At 38.9% G+C, this 21616-nt stretch overlaps 1 long non-coding RNA gene and 1 pseudogene across 1 annotated transcript; one reads left to right on the plus strand and one right to left on the minus strand.

Annotated features, from left to right (window-relative positions):
* Positions 1-1527: 1527 nt before the first annotated feature.
* Positions 1528-5241, minus strand: LOC125827510 (uncharacterized). The gene is made up of 3 exons (XR_007443001.1): positions 5149-5241; positions 3555-3609; positions 1528-1599 (listed from the first exon to the last, which is right to left on the minus strand). It is a non-coding gene; the product is annotated as an uncharacterized LOC125827510 (long non-coding RNA).
* Positions 5242-9047: 3806 nt separating this feature from the next.
* LOC125827511 (uncharacterized) lies at positions 9048-21415 on the plus strand (annotated as a pseudogene).
* The last annotated feature ends 201 nt before the right edge of the window (positions 21416-21616 follow it).

The raw sequence follows: 21616 nt of genomic DNA on the forward strand, positions 1-21616 counted from the left end.
GCTGGTTCATCTATTGATAGAAGGTCTACATCTGGATATTGTACATTTGTTTGGGGAAATTTAGTGACATGGAGAAGTAAGAAGAAAAATGTGGTGGCTCGAAGTAGTGTTGAGGTTGAGTATCGATCCATGACACACGAAATTAGTGAAATGTTGTGGCTCATGAGATTTTTGGAAGAACTATGAAGACCTGCGAGTTTTCCAATGGAGTTGTATTGTGACAATAAGGCTTCCATAAGCATTGCTCATAATCCAGTTCAACATGATAGAACAAAGCATGTTGAAGTGGACAGACACTTCATTAAAGAGAAGATTGAAAATGGAAGTGTGTGCATTCCTTTTGTTCCAACAACTGAACAAGTTGCAAATATTTTCACAAAAGCTCTTTTCAGAATTACTTTTGAGTCCTTTGTGACCAAGTTAGTCATGTTCGATATCTACATGCCAACTTGAGGGGAGTGTCGAATGAGTTGGCAGATTTAGTCACAATTTGCCCCATCAATGAGCTGGCAGATTTGATTGTAATTTGCTACAAATAAGTTGACAGATTTGATTATAATTTGTTGCTGTAAATATGGATAGAATATATTATTATAGGAAAGTAGTTTATAGGAAATCTCTTGATTCAAGGATCTCCCAGGAATTAGGGATTGATTAGTTTATTTGATCGTACTTGTTCTCCTATAAATAATGTACAAACTCTATGAATAAAAATATACTTTTGCAGTATCTAAACTTTTAGTGTGGTGTTTCAAAATAGGTTGACATGAGGTTTACGTTGAAGAACGACATCTGGGGTAATTTTATATATGTTAGAGAGGGTAAAAGTCCCATATTGGTTGGAGAATGGACTGGTGGTCTCCTTGTATGGACTTGGGCAATCATTCCCTCTTGAACTAGCTTTTGGGGTTGAGTTAGGCTCGGTGTAATATATTTACGTGGTATCAGAGCAAAATCTATCCTCGTATGGGCTCCCGGTCCACGCGCCAGTTGGGCCTGGGCATGAAGGGGGGTGTTAGAGTGGGTAAAAGTCCCACGTTGGTTGGGAATGGACTGGTGGTCTCCTTATATGGACTTGGACAATCCTCTCCTCTCTAGTTAGCTTTTGGGGTTGAGTTAGGCTCAGGTGTCATATCTTTACAATATAATTGTAGCCGAAAAGGGGATATGCTCACAAAAGTTAATTTCCTTCTTTTTGTGAAAAGAATTTAGACAACCGAACACAAAAAAAAAATGGTTTCATCAAGAAAAAACTTATGCCATGCTAAACACCCTACACAAGAAGTGAAACGAAAAAGAAATTGACAACAGTAAGTTACAAATTCTAGGAAATGAAGTACAAGCGCAAAGATTTCTAGAGGTAATGGTCCACTATCCCATGGAAAGGAGACACTAATAAAGGTAGGAGTTCAAGTCATTCGAAGGAAGCACTAGTAGTAAACATGCAGCAAGCTAGCAACCCCAAACAGAATTATAAAAGCATCAGGAAGTGCTCTCACCAATTCAAGTTCAATTCCATCTATTTCCTTGTTAAGGTAGTCAGATGAGAGAACTTTTCTCCTTGCGCTTGGGGGTGAGGGCCTACCATATGCCAAGGGTCTGCTGTCATACAACATAAAAAGCAGCATTTAGAAGGAGCACTTTCAAAGATTTCCATGCAACTTAATTCTCAAAAAAAGATTTCCATGCAACTTTGTGAGGTTGTAGCGACAAATTAAGCATAAAAGAAGTGTTTCCTTAAATCAGCCTACTGCAACATGAAGAACTAAAACCATTAAGCATGTCAATTTGATTAGGTCCTATGTAAAATTAATCATTTAGGAAGTTGGTGTATCCAAACCTGAGAAGCAATCAGGTGTATAGTTCTCCAAAAAACTGATCTAGTATTCCAAAATCATATTATTATAAGTGGGAAACTCCCAAGTGAAAAGTTGAATTACCATTTTGCCCCTCTACTAAATTAAAATTTGATTAAATATAAATATTTTAATTACATAATGATAGAATTTGAAGTCCATAAGCAATTTAATAACTAAATTATCATTTTCTTGATAAATGAGTACATTGATATTGTTTTTTAATTAATTGTAATCATAAATCTCATAATGGAAGAATTTGAAAAGTTATGATATGGAAAGTCATTCATCACTTTGATGTAAAAATCAATTTCAAAATTTAAATTTAAATTTAAATTTAAATTTAAAGGGTCATTTCCTAATGCTATTTAAAAACCAACTAACAAAGATGGAAGCTCACAATAGGAAATCGAATTAAGGAAATAGCACAATTCAATAAGAGAGTTAGAAGTTGCAAGTGATCGAGGATAACCCAAAAAATGCTGAACATTGGCAATCAAGAAGAAAAAATAGCAACCGAAAAAAAGAGAGTAAATTTAATAAATGTGTAGTACTAAATTTATGTTGATATGTTGATATGTTGTCTCTAACAATAACAAAGTTTTCTTTCCAGAGCATGAGGACTTTCTTTGCAATATCCTCAACTTTTCATTCTTGCTTTCTTTCTCCATTATAGTATTTTTCTTCTATGAAGCATTTGGAATTGTATGGGTGTTGGTCTTGAAGTATAGATATCAATTTAAGGTATATGTAGAAATTTTCTTATTGTGCATTTAAATGAGAACTATTAATCATTTTTGCACATACTAATATATCATATGTTTGGACCTAATAACATAAAAATGTAACTCATTATTTTAGTTACCAAACTAAATTTTGCAGGTTCATCAAATGTTTAATTATTTGACATACAATAAAGAAGTTATTTGAATACATTGATTGTTTATCTATTTTAAATGATATTTTTTTTAATAGCTTGTGATACTGATTAAAATGTGATTTTGACAGTAATTCATACATTTCACAGGACTCACGTGCAAAGCATGTGTCCAAGACTAGTGTAAGATAAGCATGAAGCATGCGTGAATTGATCGAAAGGATATCCACAGCTTGGTTATATAATACATAATATTAAGAACACTAAACATCCCAGAGAGGGACTCAGACCACTTCCAGTGGCTAGAGTACTGAGCCAAGCTGTTTTGAGAAAATTGTGGTATCCAAACACCCTTGCTTATCAAGAACTGATGTCAGCTAAGTAAGTGAACGGTATCAAGGAATCTGGTGGTTATAGAGTGCCTGTATTACTTTTTTGCTTAACTGGAAATAGTTAAGAGCTTCTACTGGAATTTGGAATTCCTTCTTGCTAGAAGTAGCATTACTGTAAAATATATCCATGACATTAATGTCTCGTCCTCTGTTTATGAATCTCTATATCAGTGGCGAAGAGGACTTAGTTAAAAATCCACTTTATCATGTTAACAGCTAGATGATCTCCTCAAAACCTGGGAAAGTAATGCAAGTCGCCTAAATGTGTAGATGATGTTGTCAGTCAATAGAATTGATGCATGCAGCTGTCATAGTCAATTTAAATTTAAAACCTGTTCATAGTCTTGACTTCCAAGGGTACTTATCATAGAGATCTTGTCAAGATGGAATTTGCAAAATTATTATTCTTGATTAATAAAGTAAATATACCTGCCAGGTAGCTGCGGTGAATGGACTGGGGTAGACATTTCAACTTTACCTAAACCTAGTAAGGCAAAAAGGTATCTCATCAAATGTTCATTCTAAAAGCCACACAAATATAGACACTTCTTCCCTCCTTTTCCCTACAAATGATGCCATAAAGAGCATAAAGTAGAAAGGAAAATGAAGAAATAATCATCATATTGTCACATATATATATAGTAGAGGAGCAAGGATTTTTGAAAAGGGGGTTCAAAATATGAAGTACTCTAATAAGTCGAAAAAGTAACTCTTATTAATTGTTAATTATAAATAATCACAGTAGCAAATGTGATTAGTTTAAATAGTTGTGATCTTTCCTTCTCCCAAAACGGTTGCTCAATTATTAGTTGTCTTCCATCTTTGTGCTTTCATCTTCTCGTCATATAGCCCCATTGATATCTTTTCTCTAACTTATATAATATTCATGTATTGTTAGAACATCTCAATATTCATTTTAGTGATTTTAATTTGTGAAGTTTTCACAAAACTCTATAGTATATAGCTATATATTATTACCGGAGACAGTTTTAAATGATCATTTTTTCGTTCACTTTCTTTACTAATGGCAACATTTGAATTTGGTTAAAAGAGCATAAAGTTCTTCTCCCATGTTGTTTTAAGAATCTGTTTTTCTGCTTTTTGCTTAGCTTCTTATTTTTTTGCTTGTCATAATCATGTGGTTTAATAACTTTAATTGATGTTTAAGAGTTTAATCTCTCACATGAGGAAAAAACTGCTAAAACTTTGTTTCAACAACTTATGAGATAATTTTCTTATTTCAGGGAAAAAAATTGACGTAATGGTTTTGTAGATAATTGAATATGGTAGGAATTGTGTCAATACAAATGTGGTAGGCACATATCTATCTAACATGATTTTTTTTTTCTGTTGGCACAGTTGCTTGCAATTTTTTGCTAGATAATTTTCTATAAATTTGTTGTGTAATCGGTAATTTTCTATTATAATAATGATACAGTTTAAACATGCAACACACATTCTCAAAGACTAATGCTAAAAAAATAGTTATATGCTACCTCATCCATTTTAAATTGTTCGTCTTACTTTCCTTTTAGTCCATTTAAAAAAGAATGTCGCTTTTCTTTTTTTGGGCAACTTTTTAATTAATTCCAACTTTCCACATAGCATATTTAACCACAAGAACCAAATCTTCACTTTTTTAAACTCTATGTCAAGTCAAAACCAGACAAACAAATTGAAAAAGGAGTATTAGAAAAGATTTCTATAAAAAGCATTAAGTAGAAAAGAAAATGAAAGAAGGAATTTTTTTTCATAATTGTTGTTTTTGGATCATCCTGCGCGAGTTCTACGAAATACTTGTCACCTCCCACCACCAACAGATACCGAGTAATTCTGTCCACCAAAGCTAAGACAGATGAAAAGAAACCACCTAGTGTTTTTTTTGTCACTGCTAGGATTTGAACCCGAAACATCATGGTTCTCAATCCACTTCATTGACCACTAGGTCACACCCTAGGTATAAAATTGTTAGTCTTTCAAAAAACATAAATATAATTGCTTCATGGTCAACCATCGAATATACCTTCAATCAAAAATGCAACATGGCCTTCATGAGTTGAACTTTCCAACTCACAGTTCGGTCCATCATCACCAAGTATATCAATGATAGAGAATTCTGCAAAATTGAGATTTTAGTATTTAAGGTAATAATTATTGTAGCTCTGACAGTTCAAACCAGAGAATATTCTTGGGAAGTGCTTTTTCTAAACTAGGGTCATTAAATTTACAGTTGATAAACATTCGTCAGCTATGGACAAAAGGATATCTTGATGTAATACCATGAACTTGTACTTTCAACTACAATAATAAGTTGAAATTCAAAAGGAAGCTTTTAAGAAAGCGGAGCGGGGCCAATTTCTCGTACTTGCTCAGTGTCCCCCCCTTTCTTCGAGTGCCCCGCCCGGTTCACTGGGCTGTTGGCTTACCAAGCACTTGCCCGCTGCTCCCGCCGCCCGCTTGGCGGGCTCTCCAATCAGAATGTTTATCTTGTTGCTAAAGATACTTTAACAAGTTATTTCGATTTTCTTTTGACAGGTAAGTACTACACAAGCTTACAGGCAAACACTTCTATTAAGTATTCATGATATACTCACGTTTGCTTGTAGAGTTCGCCAATGGGTTTACTTTATCATTGGTGTTGTACAAACCTCTAGCTCTCATGACCTCCAGGTGCTCCGACTGATGTACTGAGAAACATCAACTATTAATTGAACTTTTTTCAGGAAAAAAATTTATTTCATCGACATCACAACCAAACATGTAGGATACTACGAATGCAGTTCACGGTGATTCTGGACCTCCTAATAATTACTAGCATCCAAATCAGGCATGTACTTAAAGTTTCTCCATCTACACTTGTGAGAATCATTTATTATAAAAAATATACTCAAGCAATCTTCCTTAAGGATTTTTTTGATATATGTATTTATGCAATTCAATAAGATAAATCTACGAGATGTTTTTTTTATGTTTATGCAATTCAATATGGATAATCCACTCAACATAAACACGCTTTACTGATTTGGGCAGGCTGCATAATCTTGGGATCTTGGTGACGTTCCTATTAGGACAATGAATCACATACTTAATGCGTTCAAATGAAAAGAAAGTACAATTACACTCTTCAGAAAACCAGTTTTTGCCAGAACGCAAGTGTACTACCTTCCTTATGTTGAAGAGAGCCAAGATAAATGGCTTCTTTTGTTTGAATCACTGGAGAAGGCTGTAGCAGTTGATTGTCCTCATAAATATGCCTTGCTAACATAGTAATCAAAAAGAAAATTAGGCCACAAAAGGGAGATCGGGAACCACTCAGCTATTGAAGGGAATAGGTTCACTCATCAAATAAAGAAAATCGACGAAGTGCAATTTTAACACGGTCACATTGTATAATGAAACTTTGTGTCAATTTCATATTGCAATCTATAATTGATAAACAATGTATATTAGGTTGTCATATCATTGAAGACTTGGGAATGACAGTAAAGAAATTTGTCAAAGAAGAATCCTGACAGTACCTGATAGGAAATCATTGCACTGGGACATAAGTGCTAATGAAGTTGCATAATGTTTGCAACTGTAGTTCAAAAGTTCTCTTGAGATCTAAAGAAAGTGAAAATGCACATCATTCATTTTGGTTATCACAAATTTCAAGGATTTTACTTCCTAAGGCTGAGCAGGTTGAGATACAAACTTATTTGACAAGTAAGATCTCTGACATAATATGTCTGTATTGTTCCAATTTTATCAGATGTCAACAAAAACATACCTAGAGAAATCCCAAAAGTGGGGTAGGGAAGGGCAGAGCTTACGCTGACCTTACCACTACCTCGTGGATGTAGAGAGGTTGTTTTCAAAACACCCTCGGCTCAAGTAAAGCAAATCCAAGTATAAGAAAGAAGAAAATTGTAACATCCGACAATTTGAAATAACTATGAAGAGGCTTAGAATTGGAAATAGTCATTTTTGGAAGGAATTAAAAATCTGGAAAATTTGGTTATGGGAAAAAGTGAGTTTTTGGCCAACTTTGAGCAGTTATAACTCCTATCTCAGGATGGGTTAGGTGTAGTTCCAGTTATGTTTGCACAGTTCGTGGAATGGTCTTTCCAACGCCACCGAGTTTGCTCGATTCTGAGTTTGTATGAGGGAGTTATGCCCTTTGGAAATTGGGCAGTTGACAGAGAAGTCTGTCCGGAAATTTGTAAGGGTATTTTGGTCTTTTCCCTAGCCTTTTCTTTTGGATATATATTAGTGTGTTAGACTGATTTTGATAAGTTTTTCTCATTTTAAAGAGTGAGAGTGAGGGTTTGTGAGTGAAGAGGAGAAGAAGAGGAAAAAGAGAAGATCAAGCAAGGTTTCGTCAAAGATCGTTGTGGATATCGTCGAGGGTGGTCCCTAATAGGTATGTGAGCTTATAGTGTTGGGTTGGTTCTTTCACCTACACGCCAAACTCGTTTAATTTCGAGAAAAGATCTAGTTGTGGTTGTTGAAATCTTGTAGTGATGTTTATTGAAGTTGTAGTTGTGTTGTGTTGTAGTTCTTGTTGGTTTGGTGGATGTTTCCGGTGGTGTTTTGAGTTCAATCTATTGTATATTGAGGGTTTTAATGATTCTAAGTGTTTGGGGCTGGAACCTTTGAGGTTTAGAAGGTTTAGAGTTGGAAAAAGGAAGGAGAAAAGTCGAGTTTTCGGGGAAAAGGCTAGGGCGTCGCGTCAGCCAGCGCCCCCCAAAAAGGGCTCTGAAGCCCAGCCCTTGGGGCGGCGCGCCAAGCAGAGCGCCAGCAAGACCAATCTGAGATTCGAGGGCTGGCGCTCCGCGCCTTGCAGAGCGCCAAGGACGCCAAGTTTCCCCATTCTTTTAGCACCTTCTCATGCATGTTCCTTGGTATTGACCTATGTTTTATAGTTGTTTTCAACACTCCAAGGTACGTCCAAACGTCAAGAACTCGTCCATAACATGTGATCAAACACCTTGAATCCATAATTCCAATTCAAGCAGAGTTAGTTTCCAAGTCAAGTGAAGTTAAGAGTTAAGTCTAGAAGTTAAAGAAGTGAGTCAAAGCAAGTCTTTAAAGTTATTCAAGAGTCTTTCTTAAATGTTTTAACTTCATTTTAAGGCTCAAGTTTCAAGTCAAGTAAAGAGTAAAGAGTTTCAAGTTGAGTAAAGAGTATAGAGTTGAGTTCATTTCTCAAAAGTTATTAGGGAACTATGTATTCCCAAAGAAGTTTCTAAATGTTTTTACATTTGAGTAAGAAAGGATCTATGATTCCAAAAGAGCCTTTGGGCTAGTTTTCAAGAAACAGGAACATCGTTTCCAAGTGAGCTTTTGGGATAAGTTTTGAGTAATTATCTCAACTAAAGAAAGATGTGTTTAAAACACTTATGAACTAAACTATATTTTTGGGAGTGGTCTTGAGCACCGAATTGGGGACACGAGTTCATATCAACTCAACTCTCCATAAGAACCATGTAGCCAACATGGAATTTAAAAGGTCATACTTTTTAGATGATCACGTAAGATTAAGCTAGTGGATCCACTTAGTAAAGTTAGCTTCCTATATCATGGCAAGGTATAGGATGGTCCTTGGACAACGTGAGGTAAAACGTTGTATCATCACTAGGGCTCATAGTGGTGGTTGTCGCTTAAAGAATCTCCCACAAAAGTTATATTACTTTTATATCAGTAAAGTTGAGTTTGTTATCATTTTATCCTTAACGAACTAAGTTGTTTACACTATTTTACAAGCTTTATATATTGGATGTGTCTTATTGCTTTATATTGAGTTCAGTTACTCACGAGTTGAACAGAGCCAAGGTAAGAGTTTCTTTGTACTCCTTCCAAGCTTAAGTTGTGGTTTAGCTTTCCAGGTCGCATACTCGTACATTTAATGTACTAATGCCAGTTGGCCTGCATCTTATTATGATGCAGACACAGGTACCCAGGGCCAGCATCTGGTTCGCCGTTGATCCAGTTGAGTACTTCAGAGTCAGTGGTGAGCCTCTTTGCATTTCGGAGGACTCGATTATTTTGTTCTCTTAGTTTTGTTTTATTACGATGTTGTGGGGTCTGTCCCAACATCCATCTCAGTATTTTAGAGGCTTTATAGACAGTCAGTCAGTTTGTTTGGAGTCTCTCATCTATGTATATATGTAAATATTCTATTTTAGGACTCGAGTTGCCTTTTTGGCCAGATTTTATCAGTTAGGTTGTTTTATAACCTTGCATTGCATTGAGTTTCTCCGCTAAGTTAAGAAAGTCAGGCCAAGGGTTCGTTTGGGGGCCATCAATGGTCTTCGAGTGCCGGCCACGTCCAGGGTGTAGGCTCGGGGCTTGACAAACTTGGTATCAGAGCACAGAGTTCAAGAGTCCTAGGGAGTCTATGAAGTCGTGTCTGTAGAGTCCTAGTTATCGTTGTGAAGCGCGCCACATCTATAATTAGGAGGCTGCAACATTTAGGAAGAATTCTCATTTCTTTCACACTCATCTCGTGTGTTATAGTTGATCTCTAAAAAGTTTCTTTCTAATTCATGATTGCGCGTGTTTCAGATAGTCATGCCTCCACGAAGAGTTGGCAGAGGGCGTCTTCCTAGACGTTATGTTGATGAGCAAGAGTTACCGTATGCCTCGGGAGTGCAACCACAAGGGGAAGTTTCTAATGCTGAGTTCAGAGAAGCAATTAGAATTCTGAGTCAAGCTGTAACTAATCAGATTGGTCAGCAAAGGGGAGATCGACATGAAGGAGTTGACACTTCAAGGATTCGTGAGTTCTTGGGGATGAACCCTCCGAATTTCATAGGTTCGAGCACTACTGAGGATCCAGAGAACTTCATTGAGGAGTTGAAGAAGATTTTTTATGTGATGCATGTGACAGATACTGAGCGGGTTGAACTAGTTGCCTATCAATTGAAGGATGTTGCTAGAACTTGGTTCGACCAGTGGAAAGGGGGCAGAGTTGAAAATGCACCACCTGCGAGTTGGGCCTGTTTTGAGGAAGCTTTCTTGGGGAGTTTCTTTCACCGAGAATTGAAAGAGGCCAAGGTACGTGAGTTCCTCACACTTAAGCAGGAGTCCTTGAGTGTTCATGAGTACAGTTTGAAGTTCACACATTTATCCCGCTATGCTCCGGAGATGGTTGCGAACATGAGGAGTAGAATGAGTTTGTTTGTAGCTGGACTGTCTCGGTTGTCGAGTAAGGAAGGTAGGGCTGCAATGCTTATCGGGGACATAGACAAATCAAGGTTGATGTTCTATGTGCAGCAAGTTGAGGAAGAAAAGCTGAGGGACAGAGAAGAGTTCAGAAATAAGAGAGTTAAGATCGGTAATGAGTACGGGCAGCAGAAAGGTAATGCGAACCGTCCGTCCTTTCAACAAAGGCAAAGGGGACCTGCTCCATCATCTGTTAGTACACCTGCATCCAGAAATAAAAGTCAGTACACTGGACAGAATTCGCAGAACTTTAGAGCTGGACCTGCACAGTCTCAAAATAGTATGGTACAAAGAAGTAACCGGGTTCTTCCATGTGCTAGGTGTGGTAGAGTTCATCCAGGGAAGTGTCGTCAAGACCAAACGGGTTGCTTTAAGTGTGGACAAGAGGGTCACTACATGAAGGAGTGCCCAAAGAACAAGCAAGGTAGTGGAAATCTGGGCAATAGGGCCCAATCTTCATCAGTTGCTCCCCAGACAGGATGGCACCTAGAGGAGCTACTTCTAGTACCGATAGAGGAGCAAACCCCCTCTATGCAATCACCAGTCGCCATGAGCAAGAGAACACTCCAAATATTTTCACTGGTATGATCAAAGTCTTTGTTTTTGGTATGTATGATTTGCTAGACCCAGGAGCAAGTTTATCTTTTGTAACTCCTTACGTTGCAAATAAGTTTGATGTTCTTCCTGAAAGACTTTGTGAACCCTTTTGTGTTTCTACACCTGTTAGGGAGTCTATTCTAGCAGAAAGAGTTTATCGTGATTGTCCTGTTTCTATCAATCACAAGAGCACCATGGCTGATTTGGTTGAGTTAGACATGGTCGATTTCGATGTCATTCTAGATATGGATTGGCTTCATGCTTGTTATGCATCGATAGATTGTAGAACTCGAGCAGTTAAGTTTCAATTTTTGAGTGAGCCAGTCATAGAGTGGAGTAGCAGTTCAGTAGTGCCTAAGGGTCGTTTCATTGCGTACCTTAAGGCGAGAAAGTTAGTTTCGAATGGTTGTGTCTATCACTTAGTTCGAGTTCATGACTCTAGTGTTGAGATACCTCTTTTGCAGTCAGTTCATATAGTAAGAGAGTTTCTAGAAGTGTTTCCTGATGATCTACCCGGAATTCCTCTTGAGAGAGAAATAGAGTTCGGCATAGATCTCATTCCACATACTCGTCGTATCTTTATTCCTCCTTATAGAATGGCACCAGCAGAGTTGAAAGAGCAGTTGAAAGATCTCCTAGATAAGGGTTTCATTCGACCAAGTGTCTCACCTTAAGGCGCTCCGGTCTTGTTTGTGAGAAAGAAAGATGGTTCCCTTAGGATGTGTATAGATTACTCCTAGTTGAATATGGTTACCATCAAGAATAACTACCCTCTTCCGAGGATTGATGATCTTTTCGATTAGCTTCAAGGTGCCACTTGTTTTTCGAAGATTGACCTTAGATCAAGCTATCACCAGTTAAGAGTAAGGGAATGTGATATTCCAAAGACAGCATTCAGGACTAGATATGGTCATTATGAGTTTTTGGTCATGTCTTTTGGTTTGACCAATGCACCAGCAGCTTTCATGGACTTGATGAATAGAGTCTCCAAACCTTATTTAGATATGTTTACTATCGTCTTCATTGATGACATACTAATCTATTCAAGGAATGAAGAAGATCATGCTAGTCATCTCAGAATAGTTCTTCAAACTTTGAAAGATAAGGAGTTGTATGCCAAGTTCTCTAAGTGTGAGTTTTGGCTTGAGTCGATGGCATTCCTAGGCCACATTGTATTTGGTGATGGAATTAAAGTTGATATTCGGAAAATTAAGGCAGTGCAGAATTGGCCTAGACCCATATCTTCAACTGAAATTAGGAGTTTCTTGGGTTTAGCTGGCTATTATAGAAGGTTTGTTGAGGGGTTCTCCTCTATTGCATCTCATTTGACAAAGTTGACTCAGAAGACACTGAAATTTCAATGGTCTGAAGCTTGTGAGAAAAGCTTTCAGGAATTGAAAAAGAGGTTGATTTCTTCTCCAGTTTTGACGTTACCAGAAGGTACTCAAGGTTTTGTGGTGTATTGTGATGCATCTAGAGTTGGTTTGGGTTGTGTCTTAATGCATAATTGCAAAGTTATAGCTTATGCCTCCAGGCAGTTGAAAGTTCATGGAAAGAACTACCCAACCCATGACTTAGAGTTGACTGTTGTAGTGTTCGCTTTGAAGATATGGCATCACTACTTGTATGGTGTGCATGTTGACATATTCATTGATCACAAAAGCCTTCAATATGTGCTTACTCAGAAAGAGCTTAATCTCAGGTAGAGTAGGTGGTTAGAATTACTCAATGATTATAACTTGAGTATTCTTTATCACCCAGGTAAGGCTAACGTTGTTGCTGATTCTTTAAGCAGGTTGTCTATGGGTAGTACCGCCCATATCGGAGAAGGAAAGAGAGAGTTAGCAAAAGATGTGCACAAACTGGCATGCCTGGGAGTCAGATTTATAGATTCTGCAGAAGGAGGAATAACGGTGGCGAATGGGGCCGAGTCATCACTACTGTCAGAAGTGAAACAGAAACAAGATCAAGATCCCATTTTGCGTGAGTTAAAGGCAAATGTTCAAAAGTAAAGAGTATTAGCTTTTGAACAAGGGGGAGATGGTGTTTTGAGATTTCAAGGTAGATTGTGTGTACCTATCGTAGATGGACTTCATGAGAGAATTATGGAGGAAGCTCATAGCTCCAGATATTCCATTCATCCGGGTTCCACAAAGATGTATCGTGACTTGAGAGAAGTTTATTGGTGGAATGGCATAAAGAAGGGCATTGCAGAGTTTGTTTCTAAGTGTCCAAATTGCCAACAATTGAAAGTCTAGCACCAAAGGCCCAGTGGTTTAGCTCAGAGGATAGAACTTCTGGAATGGAAGTGGGAGATGATCAATATGGATTTCATCACAGTGTTGCCAAGTTCTCGCACACAACATGATTCTATTTGGGTGATTGTCGACAGAATTACAAAGTCAGCTCATTTTCTACCGGTAAAGACTACCTTTTCAGCAGAAGATTACGCCAAGTTGTATATTCAAGAGATAGTGAGACTTCATGGAGTCCCGGTCTCCATTATTTCAGATAGAGGTGCACAATTCACTGCATAGTTCTGGAAATCTTTTCATAAAGGCTTGGGTTCAAATTTGAACTTAAGTACTGCCTTTCATCCTCAGACTGATGGGCAAGCAGAGCGCACTATTCAGACTTTAGAGAATATATTGAGGGCTTGTGTGATCGATTTCAAAGGTAATTGGGATGATCACATACCTCTCATTGAGTTTGCCTACAACAACAGTTATCACTCCAGCATCCAGATGGCTCCATATGAAGCTCTTTACGTGAGAAGATGTAGATCTCCTATTGGATGGTTTGAAGTTAGTGAAGCAGGGTTGATAGGACCAGATTTAGTTCACCAAGCTATGGAGAAGGTGCAGGTGATTCAAGAAAGGTTGAAACCGGCACAGAGTCTCCAAAAAGCCTACAGTGATGTTAGGAGAAGGGCGTTAAAGTTTGAAGTAGATGATTGGGTATACTTAAAAGTTTCACCCATGAAGGGGGTTATGAGGTTTGGTAAGAAGGGGAAACTTAGTCCCCGGTATATTGGACCTTACCGCATAGCCAAGAAAATTGGCAAAGTTGATTATGAGTTGGAGTTACCACAGGAACTAGCAGCGGTCCATCCGGTATTTCATATCTCTATGTTGAAGAAGTGCATAGGTGATCCTTCATTGATCCTACCAACTGAAAGTGTTAGGATCAAGGATAGCTTATCTTATGAGGAGATTTCTGTTTAGATTTTAGATCGCCAAATTTGTAGGCTGAGAACGAAAGATGTAGCATCAGTCAAGGTCCTTTGGAGGAACCAATTTGTTGAGGAAGCTACTTGGGAAGCCGAATGGGACATGAAGAAGAGGTACCCGTACCTCTTTGTATCCAGAGGAAATGCAGATCAAGGTACTAATTTACTTCTTAGTGCTCTTTAAATTGTTATGAGCATTTTGTTGTAGTTGTTGTTTGCATGATTGCTTGTTGGGTGTCTGAATTGATGTTACACCCTTAGTCTTGTAAGAGTAATCTCATTCGAGGACGAATGCTTCCAAGGGGGAGATATTGTAACATTCGACAATTTGAAATAACTATGAAGAGGCTTAGAATTGGAAATAGTCATTTTTGGAAGGAATTAAAAATCTGGAAAATTTGGTTTAAATATGGGAAAAAGTGAGTTTTTTGCCAAATTTGAGCAGTTATGACTCCTAGCTCAGGATGAGTTAGGTGTAGTTCCAGTTATGTTTGAAAATTTCATTGAATGGTCTTTCTAACGCCACCGAGTTTGCTCGATTCCGAGTTCATATGAGGGAGTTATGCCCTTTGGAAGTTGGGCAGTTGACAGGGAAGTCCGTCCGGAAATTTGTAAGGGTATTTTGGTCTTTTCCTAGCCTTTTCTTTTGGATATATATTAGTGTGTTAGACTGATTTTGATAAGTTTTTCTCATTATAAAGAGTGAGAGTGAGGGTTTGTGAGTGAAGAGGAGAAGAAGAGGAGAAACAGAAGATCAAGCAAGGCTTCATCAAAGATCGTTGTGGATATCGTCGGGGGTGATCCCAATTAGGTATGTGAGCTTATAGTGTTGGGTTGGTTCTTTCACCCACACGCCAAACTCGTTTAATTTCGAGAAAAGATCTAGTTGCGGATGTTGAAATCTTGTAGTGATGTTTATTGAAGTTGTAGTTGTGTTGTGTTGTAGTTTTTTGTTGGTGTGGAGGATGTTTCCGGTGGTGTTTTGAGTTGAATCTATTGTATGTTAAAGGTTTTAATGATTCTAAGTGTTTGGGGCTGGAACCTTTGAGGTTTAAAAGGTTTAGAGTTGGAAAAAGGAAGGAGAAAAGTCGAGGTTTCGGGGAAAAGGCTAGGGCGTCGCATCAGCCAGCGCCCCCCAAAATGGGCTCTGAAGCCCAGCCCTTGGGGCGGCACGCCAAGCAGAGCGCCAGCAGGACCCTTCTGATCTTCGAGGGCTGGCGCTCCGTGCCTTGCAAAGCGCCAAGGACGCCAAGTTTCCCCATTCTTTTCACACTTTCTCATGCATGTTCCTTGGTATTATACCTATGTTTTATAGTTGTTTTCAACACTCCAAGGTACGTCTAAACGTCAAGAACTCGTCCATAACAAGTGATCAAACACCTTGAATCCATAATTCCAATTCAAGGAGAGTTATTTTCCAAGTCAAGTGAAGTTAAGAGTTAAGTCCAGAAGTTAAAGAAGTGAGTCAAAGCAAGTCTTTAAAGTTATTCAAGAGTCTTTATTGAATGTTTTAACTTCATTTCAAGGCTCAAGTTTCAAGTCAAGTAAAGAGTAAAGAGTCAAGAGTTTCAAGTTGAGGAAAGAGTATATAGTTGAATTCATTTCTCAAAAGTTATTAGGGAACTATGTATTCCCAAAGAAGTTTCTAAATATTTGTACATTTAAGTAAGAAAGGAACTATGATTCCAACAGAGCCTTTGGGCTAGTTTTCAAGAAAAAGGAGCATCGTTTCCAAGTGAGCTTTTGGGATAAGTTTTGAGTAATTTTCTCAACTAAAGAAAGATGTGTTTAAAACACATATGTGCTAAAGTATATTTTTGGGAGTGGTCTTGAGCACCGAATTGGGGACACGAGTTCATATCAACTCAACTCTCCATAAAAACCATGTAGCCAAAATGGGATTTAACGGGTCATACTTTTTAGATGATCACGTAAGATTAAGCTAGTGGATCCACTTAGTAAAGTTAGCTTCCTATATAACGGCAAGGTATAGGATGGTCCTTGGGCAACGTGAGGTAAAACGTTGTATCATCACTAGGGCTCATAGTGGTGGTTGTTGCTTAAATAATCTCCCACAAAAGTTAAACTACTTTTATATCAGTAAAGTTGAGTTTGTTATCGTTTTATCCTTAACAAACTAAGTTGTTTACACTATTTTACAAACTTTATTTATTGGATGTGTCTTATTGCTTTATATTGAGTTCAGTTATTCATGAGTTGAACAGAGCCAAGGTAAGAGTTCATTTGTACTCCTTCCAAGCTTAAGTTGTGGATTAGCTTTCCAGCTCGCATACTCGTACATTCAATGTACAGATGCCAGTTGGCCTGCATCTTATAATGATGCAGACGCAGGTACCCAGGGCCAGCATCCGGTTCGCCGTTGATTCAGTTTAGTACTTCAGAGTCAGTGGTGAGCCTCTTTGCATTCCGGAGGACTCGATTATTTTGTTCTCTTAGTTTTGTTTTATTACGATGTTGTTGGGTCTGTCCCAATATCCATCTCAGTATTTCAGAGGCTTCATAGACAATCAGTCAGTTAGTTTGGAGTCTCTCATCTATGTATATATGTAAATATTCTATTTTGGGACTCGAGTTGCCTTTTTGGCCAGATTTTATCAGTTGGGTTGTTTATAACCTTGCATTGCATTGAGTTTTTCCGCTGAGTTAAGAAAGCCAGGCCAAGGGTTCGCTTGGGGGCCAGCAATGGTCTTCGAGTGCCGGCCACGTCCAGGGTCTAGGCTCGGGGCGTGACAAACTTGGTATCAGAGCACAGAGTTCAAGAGTCCTAGGGAGTCTATGAAGCCGTGTGTGTAGAGTCCTAGTTATCGGTGTGAAGCGCGGCAGATCTATAATTGGGAGGCTGCAACATTTAGGAAGAATTCTCATTTCTTTCACACTCATCTCGTGTGTTAGAGTTGATCTCTAAAAAGTTTCTTTCTAATTCATGCTTGCGCGTGTTTCGAATAGTCATGCCTCCACGAAGAGTTGGCAGAGGGCGTCTTCCTAGACGTTATGTTGATGAGCAAGAGTTACCGTATGCCCCGGGAGTGCAACCACAAGGGGAAGTTTCTAATGCCGAGTTCAGAGAGGCAATTATAATTCGGAGTCAAGCTGAAACTAATCAGATTGGTCAGCAAAGGGGAGCTCAACATGAAGGAGCTGACATATCAAGGATTCGTGAGTTCTTGGAGATGAACCCTCCGAATTTCATGGGTTCGAGCACTACTGAGGATCCAGAGAACTTCATTGAGGAGTTGAAGAAGATTTTTGATGTGATGCATGTGACGGATACTGAGCGGGTTGAACTAGTTGCGTATTAATTGAAGGATGTTGCTAGAACTTGGTTCGACCAGTGGAAAGGGGGCAGAGTTGAGAATGCACCACCTCCGAGTTGGTCCTGTTTTGAGAAAGCTTTCTTGGGGGGTTTCTTTCCCAGAGAAATGAAAGAGTCCAAGGTACGTGAATTCCTCTCACTTAAGCAGGAGTCCTTGAGTGTTCATGAGTACTGTTTGAAGTTCACACATTTATTCCGCTATGCTCCGAAGATGGTTGCGGACATGAGGAGTAGAATGAGTTTGTTTGTAGCTGGACTGTCTCGTTTGTCGAGTAAGGAAGGTAAGGCTGCAATGCTTATCAGGGACATGGACATATCAAGGTTGATGGTCTATGTGCAGCAAGTTGAGGAAGAAAAGCTGAGGGACAGAGAAAAGTTTAGAAATAAGAGAGTTAAGGCCGGTAATGAGTCCGGGCAGCAGAAAGGTAATCCGAACCGTCTGTCCTTTCAACAAAGGCAAAGGGGACCTGCTCCATCATCTGTTAGTGCACCTGCATCCAGAAATAAAAGTCAGTATACTGGACAGAATTCGCAGAACTTTAAAGCTGGACCTGCACAGTCTCAGAATAGTATGGTACAAGGAATTAACCGGGTTCTTCCATGTGCTAGGTGTGGTAGAGTTCATCAAGGGAAGTGTCGTAAAGGCCAGACGGGTTGCTTTAAGTGTGGACAAGAGGGTCACTACATGAAGGAGTGCCCAAAGAACAAGCAAGGTAGTGGAAATCTGGGCAATAGGGCCCAATCTTCATCAGTTGCTCCTCCAGACAGGATGGCACCTAGAGGAGCTACTTCTAGTACCGGTGGAGGAGCAAACCGCCTCTATGCAATCACCAGTCGCCATGAGCAAGATCTCTCTCCAAATGTTGTCACTGGTATGATCAAACTCTTTGCTTTTGATATGTATGCTTTGCTAGACCCAGGAGAAAGTCTATATTTTGTAACTCCTTACGTTGCAAATAAGTTTGATGTTCTTCCTGAAATACTTTGTGAACCCTTTTGTGTTTCTACACCTGTTGGGGAGTCTATTCTAGCAGAAAGAGTTTATCGTGAATGTCATGCTTCTATCAATCACAAAAGCACCATGGCTGATTTGGTTGAGTTAGACATGGTACATTTCGATGTCATTCTAGGTATGGATTGGCTTCATGCTAGTTATGCATCGATAGATTGTAGAACTCGAGCAGTTAAGTTTCAGTTTCCAAGTGATCCAGTCATAGAGTGGAGTAGCAGTTCAGCATTGCCTAAGGGTCGTTTCATTGCGTACCTTAAGGCGAGAAATTTAGTTTCTAAGTGTTGTGTCTATCACTTAGTCCGAGTTCATGACTCTAGTGTTGAGATACCTCATTTGCAGTCAAGTCCTATAGTAAGAGAGTTTCCAGAAGTTTTTCCTGATGATCTACCCAAAATTCCTCCTGAGAGAGAAATAGAGTTTGGCATAGATCTCATTCCAGATACTCGTCCTATCTCTATTCCGCCTTATACAATGGCACCAGCAGAGTTGAAAGAGTTGAAAGAGCAGTTGAAAGATCTCCTAGATAAGGGTTTCATTCGACCAAGTGTCTCACCTTCGGGCGCTCCGGTCTTGTTTGTGAGAAAGAAAGATGGTTCCCTTAGGATGTGTATAGATTACCGCCAGTTGAATAAGGTTACCATCAAAAATAAGTACCCTATTCCGAGGATTGATGATCTTTTCGATCAGCTTCAAGGTGCCACTTGTTTTTCGAAGATTGAACTTAGATCAGGCTATCACCAGTTAAGAGTAAGGGAATATGATATTCCAAAGACAGCATTCACGATAAATATGGTCATTACGAGTTTTTGGCCATGTCTTTTGGTTTGACCAATGCACCTGTACCTTTCATGGACTTGATGAATAGAGTCTTCAAACCTTATTTAGATATGTTTGTTATCGTCTTCATTGATGACATACTAATCTATTCAAGGAATGAAGAAGATCATGCTAGTCATCTCAGAATAGTTCTTCAGACTTTGAAAGATAAGAGTTGTATGCCAATTCTCTAAGTGTGAGTTTTGGCTTGAGTCGGTGGCATTCCTTGGCCACATTGTATCTGGTGATGGAATTAAAGTTGATACTCGGAAAATTGAGGCAGTGAAGAATTGCCTAGACCCACATCTCCAACTGAAATTAGGAGTTTCTTGGGTTTAGCTGGCTATTATAGATGGTTTGTTGAGGGTTCTCGTCTAATGCATCTCCTTTGACAAAGTTGACTCAGAAGACAGTGAAATTTCAATGGTCTGAAGCTTGTGAGAAAAGCTTTCAGGAATTGAAAAAGAGGTTGATTTCTGCTCCCGTTTTGACGTTACCAGAAGGTACCCAAGGTTTTGTGGTGTATTGTGATGCATCTAGAGTTGGTTTGGGTTGTGTTTTAATGCAGAATGGCAAAGTTATAGCTTATGCCTCCAAGCAGTTGAAAGTTCATGAAAAGAACTACCCAACCCATGACTTAGAGTTGGCTGTTGTAGTGTTCGCTTTGAAGATATGGCGTCCTTACTTGTATGGTGTGCATCTTGACATATTCACTGATCACAAATGCCTTCAATATGTGCTTACTCAGAAAGTGCTTAATCTCAGGGAGAGGAGGTGGTTAGAATTATTCAAGGATTATGACCTAGGTAAGGCTAACGTTGTTGTTGATTCTTTAAGCAGGTTGTCTATGGGTAGTACCGCCCATATTGGAGAAGGAAAGAGAGAGTTAGAAAAAGATGTACACAAGCTGGCATGCCTGGGGTTAGATTTATAGATTTCGGAGAAGGAGGAATAACGGTGGCAAATGGGGTCGAGTCATCACTAGTGTCAGAAGTGAAACAGAAACAAGATCAAGATCCCATTTTGCTTGAGTTAAAGACATATGTTCAAAAGCAAATAGTATTAGCTTTTGAACAAGGGGAGATGGTGTTTTGAGATTTCAAGGTAGATTGTGTGTACCTATGGTAGATGGACTTCAAGAGAGAATTATGGAGGAAGCTCATAGCTCTAGATATTCCTTTCATTCGGGTTCCACAGAGATGTATCGTGACTTGAGAGAAGTTTATTGGTGGAATGGCATGTAGAAGGGCATTGCAGAGTTATTTGTTAAGTGTCCAAATTGCCAACAAGTGAAAGTCAAACACCAAAGACCCGCTGGTTTAGCTCAGAGGATGGAACTTCCAGAATGGAAGTGGGAAATGATCAATATGGATTTCATCACAGGTTTGCCAAGGTCTCGCAGACAGCATGATTCTATTTGGGTGATTGTCGACAGAATGACAAAGTCAACTCATTTTCTACCGGTAAAGAATACCCTTTCAGCAGAAGATTACGCCAAGTTGTATATTCAAGAGATAGTGAGACTTCATGGAGTCCCGGTCTATATTATTTCAGATAGAGGTGCACAGTTCATTGCACAGTTCTGGAAATCTTTTCAGAAAGGCTTGGGTTCAAATGTGAACTTAAGTACTGTCTTTCATCCTCAGACTGATGAGCAAGCAAAGCGCACTATTTAGACTTTAGAGAATATGTTGAGGGCTTGTGTGATCGATTTCAAAGGTAATTGGGATGATCACCTACCTCTCATTGAGTTTTCCTACAACAACAGTTATCACTCCAGCATCTAGATTGCTCCATATGAATCTCTTTACGGGAGAAGATGTAGATCTCCTATTGGATGGTTTTGAAGTTGGTGAAGCAGGGTGGATAGGACCAGATTTAGTTCACCAAGCTATGGAGAAAGTGAAGGTGATTCAAGGAAGGTTGAAAACGGCACAGAGTCGCCAAAAATGCTACACTGATATTAGGAGAAGAGCGTTAGAGTTTGAAGTAGATGATTGGGTATACTTAAAAGTTTCACCCATGATGGGGTAATGAGGTTTGGTAAGAAGGGAAAACTGAGTCCCCGGTATATTTGACCTTACCGCATAGCCAAGAGGATTGGCAAAGTTGCTTATGAGTTGGAGTTACCATAGGAACTAGCAGCGGTCCATCCAGTATTTCATATCTCTATGTTGAAAAAGTGCAAAGGTGATCCTTCATTAATCCTACCAACTGAAAGTGTTAGGATCAAGGATAGCTTCTCTTATGAGGAGATTCCTGTTCAAATTTTAGATCACCAAGTTCGTAGTTGAGAA

Source organism: Solanum verrucosum, unplaced genomic scaffold, assembly GCF_900185275.1.
Source record: "Solanum verrucosum unplaced genomic scaffold, falcon-dt-bn FXZP01000063.1, whole genome shotgun sequence".
NCBI classification, from domain to species: Eukaryota; Viridiplantae; Streptophyta; class Magnoliopsida; order Solanales; family Solanaceae; genus Solanum; species Solanum verrucosum.